Genomic DNA, 10,119 nt, shown 5'->3' with positions numbered 1-10,119 from the left:
GTGGTGATGCACAGAGGCTTCAGGGCTGAGGGTGCAGGAGACATTAGCCCAGCCCAGCATATGAACAGGACTCATCATCCAGCCAGGATGGGGATGAGATCAACCTGAGAGGATAGGGATGGGGATGCGTGTGTCAGGACTCAGGCTTTGCTTTGGCAGGAGGTATATGGAATCTCCTCAGTTCTGTCTTACGGGAAGGCAGGGCCCTCTCAGGCTTAAGCATGAATGCTGGCGCTGAAAGACATGAATCCAGGGTTAGTTCATGGAGTCTTTGGATGTCCCTGTTTACCCCGACAGGGGCAAAGGGGGTATGTTCTTAATCCTGCCCGAGAGTGTAGCGATGAGGTCACTTTAACTAGGGCTTAGCCATTTTTCAATATTCTCTATCCGACCTGGAGCCAGGGGTGGTGGGTGGTCTTTGCCTCTGTCCAGAGAGAAAGGGGCACAGTGCAGGATGAGGTTTCCAGAGCACAATTTGCAGGTCCCCAGCACAATCTAGATGGTTTGGAGCACAAGCAAAAACATACTCTTCCGCACCTCACCTGGAGCTCGGTTTTCTCCTTAGTGGCAGCTTCTCCCCTGGAATGAGGGTTCCTGGAGTCCAGAGGTGTGCCACCAGGAGCCCTTGTTTCTGAGGAAAGACAGGTAAAAATAAGTAACTAAACTCACTGCCTGCTCGGGCGGCCACACATTCTCCTTGTTGCACAAGCACAGCCACTGGTGTGTACATCATGTGAACACACCTTGGAAGCCTTCTCCAAACTCCCCTAGCCTGTTCAGAGGAAAGCCTCTGTTTAGGTTCCAAGGGAGATACGTGTATGGCAGTGTCCCTTCTTCTAAGGCTCCCCTGCTTTCCTCCTTCAGAGCAGCCTGTGAGGATTCGTAACCTGATCTGAGAATCAGAACATCTCTCTGCAGTATCACCTCAGAGAGATGGGAATATGGACATATATGATTGGTTGACTCCGATGGATGGATGGATGGATGGATGGATGGATGGATGGGTGGGTGGATAGGTGGGTGGGTGGATGAGTAGATGGATGGATGGATGGGTGGGTGGGTGAATGGATGGATGGATGGATGGATGGATGGATGGATGGATGGATGGATGGATGGGTGGATGGATGGGTGGGTGGATGGATGGATGGGTGGGTGCGTGGATTAGTAGATGGATGAATGGATGGATGGATGGATGGATGGATGGGTGGATGGATGGGTGGGTGGATGGATGGATGGATGGATGGATGGATGGATGGATGGGTGGATGGATGGGTGGGTGGATGGATGGATGGATGGGTGGGTGGGTGGGTGGATGGGGTCACCTTAACTAGGGTTTATTTATTTCTCAATTTCCTCTATCCAACCTGGAGCCAGGGGTGGTGGTCTTAGGTACACACACACATACACACACACATACACACAGTTTCTATCTTTGAAAGTTCTGGTAGGCAGAAACAGACTGAGGCATTTTCCAGAGGCTCCTGGGTTATTTTTATGACCCAGATTTCCCTCAGTAGTGAAAGGGATAGTCTAGGCCCAGATGTTCACCGCTTACACCTAAGCCTACTGGGCACCCCCCTCCTTAGCCTGAGAGGCCCATCCTCTCAGCTTGCCATCTCTCTTCGCCCTCAGCTCCACACACCTCTCACTTCTAGCCTTCCTGGTCCCACCTGTTCTAGTCTTTAAAATGAGAGGGAGATGAGTTTTTGGGGCACAGCATCCCATCATCGGCCCCCTCACCTGACAACACCTTCTAGCTGGCCCCATGCCTAGTCCCAAGCAGAATTAGAGAACAGGAAAGCCAGGCCCCAGCAGAGACTCCACTATGTATACTCCTCTCCACATGCTATTTCTATTGTACAGTCAATGCGTACATGTGGGTGTAAACCCTGTGAAATGACAAACCCAATATTATACTGTGGCTGGTGGACTATTTCCATCCTCAGTGCTGTAAAGATCTATTTTCATTGTATATTTGATATATTTTTAATTTTGTAGCGTGGCTGGGCCAGGCCCCAGCCTGCAAGCCTGCAGTGAGTGGGGGTGGGAGGGGGGAGCTGAGCCGGGGCTGTTTGCTTATGCACTGGGGGGCTCTGTAGTGTGTGTTGTAGCCTTTTGCTGTAGGCCACAATCTGTCCTGGCTACACCTTTGCTGTGAGTTGGACATAGGACACAGAGCTCTGTGGTTTTGTGTGTGTGTGTGTGTGTGTGTGTGTGTGTGTGTGTGTGTGTGTGCGTGTTACATTCGTTGGTGTGAGTGCATAAGGTGCTGATCTGTGATAACCTCCCCTCCCCCAGTGTTCATCACCTTCTGAAGACCCCGTGTCTTCCTCTTGGCTCTGTGGGTGAGGCCTCAGAACAGGCACTTCTAAGAAACACTAGCTGTGGGGAGAGGCACGTGTTTCTGCAGGTGACTCATTACCATTTCACCTGGGTGGGAAGAGGGCCTTGGGTGAGGGATAGCCCCCAGAATTATTTTCCAGTCGACCTTCTGTTGTTCACTGGAGTCACAATGTCTTAGGCAGACAGTACCAGGTTTCTTAGGAGGAAGGCACCTCTCTGCCCTTTGGTCCAGCATTTGTCCTTGAAAAAGTCCTGAGTACTCAGAGCAACAGCTGCTTCTCAGACCTCTGCTGGCTCCTTGGGAGAGAGGGTTGGGCTCACCCGACCACTGAAGACCAGCTCCAATTTCTGGAGAGGAACTGGAAATAAAGGCCAGTCTTTACAGGGTCCCTACTGCCACTGGTTGGTGTTGCCCATATAAAGCCTACCAGGAGGCGAGGGGTTTCTGGAGCTGTGAGTCAGTCGAGTTGGAGCAGTGCAGAGGTACACCTAAGGGTTCCTCTTTTGCCTGTTCTCAGCTCTAATCACCAGCTTCTTGCTCAGGGAGCCCTGGACCCTTTCATGGAGAAACAAGAAGTCTGAGGTTCTTGGGTTGGGGGGGGGGACATGAGGTGCAGAGGGATTGTACATAGGGTTGGCTTCTGCCATCACGCAATAAATCTTCAGAGGCTGGCTGCTGCTTTTTAAGTGCCAGGAAATGTCCTCCAGAGGCAGTGTGTGTGAGCCCCGAGGCTGTGAGCCAGGCCCCATGCAGGCCTGCAGTATTACCAGGCAGGGACTGCCTTTCTTCCCTTCCTTACCCCTCCCCCAACTAGAGTATGCTCACTGTGAAAAGAGAAGTGAGATCAAGCAGGTTGTAATGCACCTGACTCTCTGTGCATCCCTGGGTCCCTCTCCTTAGGTCTCAACTACGGGGAGCTGGGGGAGGAGGGCCCAGAGTCATTTCTCATGAGAAGTCCTGCTTTGTACAGACCTAAACACATACCAGGCAGTCACTTCCGGTCCAGACACACATTCAGAACAGTTAAAGTTCATGTGTCCTGGACTAATCAGTGCTCTGGGTCAGGACCACTCAGCCCAGGAGAGGAGATGAGGCATCGCCACCCCAGAGCCCCCACTTCATCTCCCCTACCCTGGTGTACAATAAAGTGTCTGTTCTTAGCAACCCTCTCTTGCCTTTCCTTACTTCCAGGAGGGGAGCTGAGGGGGGCTTGGGTGGAGCAGTATTCTTGTGGGTGCTGGCTGAGAAATTTGAAGACAGAGATGCAGTCAGTTTTCTAGGAGTGTCCCCGGAAACACGTGTGCACTGTGCTTGCTCTTCCTAGGCCTCAGCAACTCTGTACATCTGAGATTTTTCTATGAGGGAAATGCTTGAATCTACATTTTTCCAGGTAAGGAAAGTAGGGCTCCATCTGATATAAAGATGTCCCCTTCCAGGACCTTTCAGGGTAATTCTTATCCAGCCCGGTTTCAGGGAAAAACAATATAGGTTTACTTTTGCAAGAAGGACTGAGGGGGGATACAGGGAAGGCAGGGGACTGACTTGATCTTTAGGGAAGTGATTTAGCTCACAGCAAGCCATGTTCTAAGTCCCGAGCGTTACCCCTCACTTCAGATAATAACTTTTGGAGTCTTCAGTGGGAGATAAAGGTGAAGAATAAGAGGTAATACCTACCACAAGGTCTTGTTAAATAGACACCCGCAGGATGTTCGATCATAAAGACTAGAAGGGGCTGGTGGCGGAGAACCCCCTCTTCCTGCCTCAGCTAGGAATATAGTCTTAAGAAGAGCCTCATCTCTCCCACCCCAGTCAGGCTCAATGCCATGTGACCTCAGTTTCATTCAGAAGAGTCCTCCAAAGGAACCTTCCATTTCTCTCCCTGCCACCTGTTGTTCCAGGAGCAGCCACCACGTGGCCAGAATCTCTTTCAGCCCTCAGCCTGGCAAACTCAACTGTCACTTTGTGAGGTAGTCACACCCTGAGCAGACTCCGTGTTGGTCATAGCCATCCCCAAACAGGCCGAGTTCGGCCAAGCAACTCTCCTGTCACATCAAATGTCCTACTTGTCTCTCAAACAAGGGGAAGTCCTCGTGCTGGACGAATCCTCACACAGTCACTCAGTCTTTTGGTAATTTTGCTTGAAATGGTTTGTTTTCTATGTCAGTCTAAACTTTAAAACAACCATCATTTCATACCTCATGATATTATGAATGAGGAAGTCCAGTAGGGATTGGGGCAGCAGATTGGTGGGAACTAAAGAGATGTTCAGTTGGTAGAAGAGCTGGTGCGGAGTCTTTCTCGCATTTATTTAAATATTTGGTTCTTGGGTGAAAAGGGTAGGAGTGGAGTTCAGCTGAGCCTGTCAGTCAGAGCGACCGAATTCTTATCCAGTGGTTCTGAGTACCCAGAGAGACCGCTTCAAGGGTAGAAAAATGGAAGCTGGAAATGCCCATTTCTTAAGGCCTGGCCTTGGGAATATATCGCCTCTACCAGTCTACAGATCACAGTATCTGTTCAGAGGCACACAGACCTCGTTGTAGATTGGAAACTGGAGGCTCCTCATTTAATAAACCTATTCTGGGGCATTGGATGTGTCCACTGTCCATCTCTGGCATCTTTCTGGATGCTTCTCCTGAGAGGATATTAGCTCTGAAACTCAGAACTGAGACAGAGTTAATCTGTTCTGACAAGGAGGTGAGCAGCTAAATTTGGGCCTCAAATGAAGGCAATTAGTAGGAAAGAAGATGACAAGGGCATGCCAAAGGACAGGAGAGACAGCTTCTTCTGCTTCATTTTGGCCCCAGGAGCAGGCTGTTTGAGGTTGTTTCTATCATAAGTCTGTCACCAACCTTGGGCAGGCCACTTAACCCTCTGAACCTGTATGACAAGAAAACTTCCTTGAGATGCTGGGAGGAATAAATGTACTCCTGAGGTTCCAGGTTGACTGTAGAATGGAAGTTTTTCATAGGGAATATGCTATATGCTGATTATTAATTTCTATCAACTCAGTGTGAGTGCAGTGGCCCCGCTTCACCCATGCAATGAGCCAGCACCCCCGTACCATTGTTAAAAGACAGACTTAGCCTAACCCTGGAAGAAGCCATGGAAGGTATAAAGAAAAGGTCCCCTTTCCAGGGAAGCAGGCACTCATCAATCCTATCCCTGGCTTGTTTCCTTTCTAGTCACAATCAGACACAGCCTCATCCAGCCCTAGCCACAGGCATGGGCTAGAGAATTCTATAAACTCCTGGAATGTTGTGGCTTGTTTGTTGGTGAATCTTCAAAGGCCTCCCCATTCTTTAACCTTTCTCCTATCAGGAATATTCTCTGCCTTTCCTCTTGAACATGGGCAAGAAAATCCCTCTTCTACCCAACAGAAAATGGAGGACGTAATGCTATGAACTTGTAGAGCTATGTCAACAAGGGTATTGTTCTAGGGATGATGGTAATTGGGGGATGGCACTTTAGGAGGTATTCCACTTACCTGAGACAACAGTGTTAGAAGCTGTGCGCTTGCAGGTGCTCCCACTGACAGCTGCAGCTGAGCTCTTAGCCTGTGTCAACCGCCAGCCATGTGGATGTGCCATACTGAACTCAAAGGGTCCTCATCTATTTGCAATGCAACTGCGTGAGTTCTAAGTACCACTCCACTAGGCCCTTCCTAACTTCCTGGCCCATACAATCTTGAACGGAGAAAAATTACTGGTAAACTTACATATAGGGGCACTTTGTTTCACAGTAAAAAATAACCGTGAAGTGAACTCAAGGGACAGTCTGACGTAATTGCCTTGTAACAGCTGAGGAAAGAGAGGCAAGGGGTAAGGCTTTCTTGAACAAGTAGAGCAGAAACTGTAGCCACAGCCTGGTTTCCGGACTTCCAATCCAGTGTACTCTCTACCACATTACAAGGCCCTGGTGGGAAGTGTTCTCTAACTTCCAGTCTTCTTCCGCCAAGTCCTTGCATCCAGCATGAAGCGGGTATTTGGAGTGCCTAGAATTGTGCTAAACCCCGAGAACCCAGATAAGAGCTTGGCTCAGGCAAGGTTCCTGACTTTAGTGTGCCCACCTCCCAGTGGTGTCAGACATACTAGCTTAGATGGGAAGGACCCTGGAAGATGGGCAGAAGATTCAAGTTATTTAATGACAACAACATATTATGAATAAGAATTACCCCATGTAGACAACGTGCCAGCCGAAAAACTGAAAGACCTGGTAGGCTCTACCCTGGGGCTCCCAGGGTCCTGCTTGGCAGGACAATGTGTCTTTCCCTAGTGTCCAGAGCTAACCTAAGAAGATGGATTCTTGGGCTTCATGATTATCCAACAAAAGCTTGGGTTTGAGTTGCCTCTACAGACAGCTGCTCCCCTTTCTCCAGGATACTGCCGGAGGGGATCAAACCAACAGGACTAATTAACTACTCCACTGGAATGAGTCTGCTTTTTGGAACTTAGCCCAGGTAGGAGGAATATGCACTTTTCTAGATGGAGAAATGTGGAGTGCCAAGGAGTCATGCCAGCTGGGCCCTCACTGTGTGTGTGTGTACGCATTCGCGTGCGCCTGTAGGGTGTATGTGTGTGTGTGTGTGTGTGTGTGTGTGTGTGTGTGTGTGTGTGCACTCCCCATTCCCAGCTGCCTCCCACAGACCAAATCCTTGGGAAAAGAGACCTAGGGGACCCTTCAACTGGCTCTGGCTCTGTGATTCTCATGAACACACTCCTACATGTGGAGACCACATGGGCCTCCATGTTTTCTCTGTTCTTGGTCCAAACCCAGCTATAGCTCCATCTCTAAGGTTCACTGCTGCTGCATAGGCCTGAAACCCTCATCAGGAGCATGCCTAGGAAGCAGCACCCACCCAATCCCTGCAAGTCCTATGACTCTAAGCCACTGTCTCTAAAGCCCTGAGTACTAACCCAGCCCTGGGTTGTAAACTGTACCTTTCTAGTCTCTTCCTCTTAGGAGATGGGCCACCAAAAAGCATCTGGAGTTCTCTGAGGTTTTGAAATGAGGTCGATCTTGTCTGTAATCCTTGTCAGAACCAATGTAGCTGATCTCCATATTGCTGGTAGTACTTTGGCCCATCGTCTTACATACATTCTTCCTGGAACCTTCCTGAGACAGCTCTCACATTTTATTTGGAGCCCTAGAGTCTGGGGGTGAGAGCGGAAGAATAGAATGAACTCCTGAGCCAACAGGTTCCCGGTCTTCTCTTGCACACCCTACTCATCCTGCATAGAATCAAAGACCTACCACATGTGCCTGGTGATGAGGTCTGATAGCAATTCAATTTGCTGGGCTGAGAAGGAGCAGGGCATGCTGGGAAAGAATGCCGGCTCTTTGGCCTGCATCTGGAGGAGGGGTTGGTCCCTAGCAGGACCTGTGATGCTAAGTACCAAATGATATAACTTTGCCCTAACAGCCATGGGCCAGCTCTTTGACCTGGGGCCCCTCAGAAAAGGGGTGCCAAAGTGGAAAAGTGACCAGATGACTCTTGTCACTTAAAAGAGGGAGACCACAAACTGTCTCCAATGGGGAGAAACTTTAATTTCAGCCTCTTAATTTCCCTCTGACTTCAGTAGAGATGGGAAAGGAGCCCTGCAAAGGATACAGGAGATCAGGAATCTGCAACTGAGTCACTTTAGATTTAAGTGTGGCCTTCTGTCCTTATTCTTTGGCTACCCCTTAATTCCAGCTGGGAATTTACTGCATCTGATTCCACAGTGTGAACTGGCTCTAGATGATCTAGAGAGACTACGAACATGGGAATGGGAGAAGCTTGGGGAATAAACATTTCCAGCAGGGCCCAGACAAGCTTGCTTAGGCTCTATCAGGATCTTGAGGAATGAAGAACAGAGTAGTTTCCTGGGAACTTTAGGTGGGGCTAAGGCCTGAGGTCTTAGAATCAACAGGAAATCCTGGGCCAGCTGCTGTTAAGAGTCCATTTCCTACACACCTTACAGCCTGGAACCAGTTCTTTAACTGGGTTGTTCCAGCACCACTAGGGGGCAGCACCCTCCCACACAGTAGGGCAGGGGGCTCACCTCTTCTAAACCTAATCTAAAGATTTTGGAAGAGATTATTAGCCTTACCTCTCACACAGAGCTGAGGGCAGTAAACCTCAGAATGTCATAGGAGCTCGCCAGGGGCCTTTCTGAGCTCTTCTTGGGACCCTCTAGTGTCACACCAGCTTTCTCATCTACCTCTCTTCTTTCATGGTCTTTTTCCCCCTGCAAGGTTCCTTCTCCGTGCTCCCCAGACACTCATCCCCATCCTGCCAGTGTGCAGGATGGAAGCACAAACTGGAGAGAGGTTTCCCGGGATTATTTTATTGGCAGATGTGTGATCAGTGTCTAGAACAGCTTCTGGAAGGTAGTGGTGCTCAATGAATAAACAAATCAAATTTGGATTACTGTGGCCTGTTTTTTTTTTTTTTTTTGGCCAGGAAGCAATCCTGAGAGGACGTTAACGTCATCATTACAGCTAGGACATCAGTATCCCCTTGGTAGTGCTTCCTTCCTCGATCCAGTCCTCGATCTTCTCTTCTCGGTCATGTTGTGGTATTTCTTTTGCTGCACTAAACTCTGGAATCCAGACATAATATCTAAGAGTAAGGAGGTGCCCAAAGAGGATGTCCACAAATGAGTGCTTCTAACTACAGTCAAGATGGTGGTGTGGTCCACTCCTGCATGCTAGTTCACCTCACCACGGATGATCATTGTGTGTGTGATCATTATGATAAGTTTTTTGCTTTATAGAAATCCCTTGCATGTACATTTGGCCCTTTAACCTCTCTCAGAACAGGAAAGCCCCGGCTGGTGGATAGTTTGTTGTCATTTTGTTTGCCCAATATGGATAGCGCTGCCTATTCCAGAAATCAGATGGCTCACACGTGTGGTATCAGGTATGATGTGTCAATCACTTTGCACTGTTTAAAAACCCTCCTTGTATCACCCAGAGTACCTGAAGCAGAGAGAAGGAGAGGAGATGGAGAAGGAGGTTATTAAAGATGTAGGTGTGGTTCTAAGCTTAAAAAAAAAAGAAAGAAAGAAAGAAAGAAAGAAACCTAAAACTAATGAATCTGGAAATTGCTTTTGGGAGAGGGCCAACAAAATCTAATGCTTCATGTTTTGGATACAGCAGCTTCTCAATTACTTAGCAAATGGGTCCTCAGAGGCGGCCACCGTGGGTGTTATCAAGATGAAAAAACACAGTGCAGCCTAGAGAAACCCGCAGTCTGGGAGAGAAGACAAGGCAGAGGAAGTGCAGGACTGGAGCAGTAACCGGACCATAAGATGGCACGAGGCAGAGTGTGGCACTTCCTATGTTCTCTTCATTGCAACAAGGAGCCAGGCCTTCAACCTGATCATCTTCAGGGACACACTCATAAACCAGTTCTCCCGGGACAGCAGCCGGTTTAGGACGTCCCTCCACCTAGACCAGAAACATTTCTCTGCTCAAGGCCATGCTGTCTTGGCTCCAAGGTGGAGACTGTGGTGAATGTGTCCGAGATCATAAATATCAAGAGCGAGAGCATCCAAGACACAGGATGGGGCCATGGTGGTCAGTGTTTCTGGAGGACTGGACAGTCTAATTTGATGTACAGACTCGCCAATCTATTCCACCCTGGCTTCTAGTCAGCCACCATGAAACAGTGAAACTGCAACAATACGCCGTGCTTAGCTGTAAGACATACAGGTTAGGCTGGTAAAGAGGTGCAGAGAAAGAGACAAGAAAAGAGAGAGGTTAGAGGTCAGGGGTCGAGAGCGCTTGGGTGT

Source organism: Micromys minutus (genome assembly GCF_963924665.1).
Source record: "Micromys minutus genome assembly, chromosome: 4".
Lineage (NCBI taxonomy): Eukaryota > Metazoa > Chordata > Mammalia > Rodentia > Muridae > Micromys > Micromys minutus.
The sequence above is the reverse complement of the archived record's forward strand: the minus strand, read 5'-3'. Positions refer to the sequence as shown.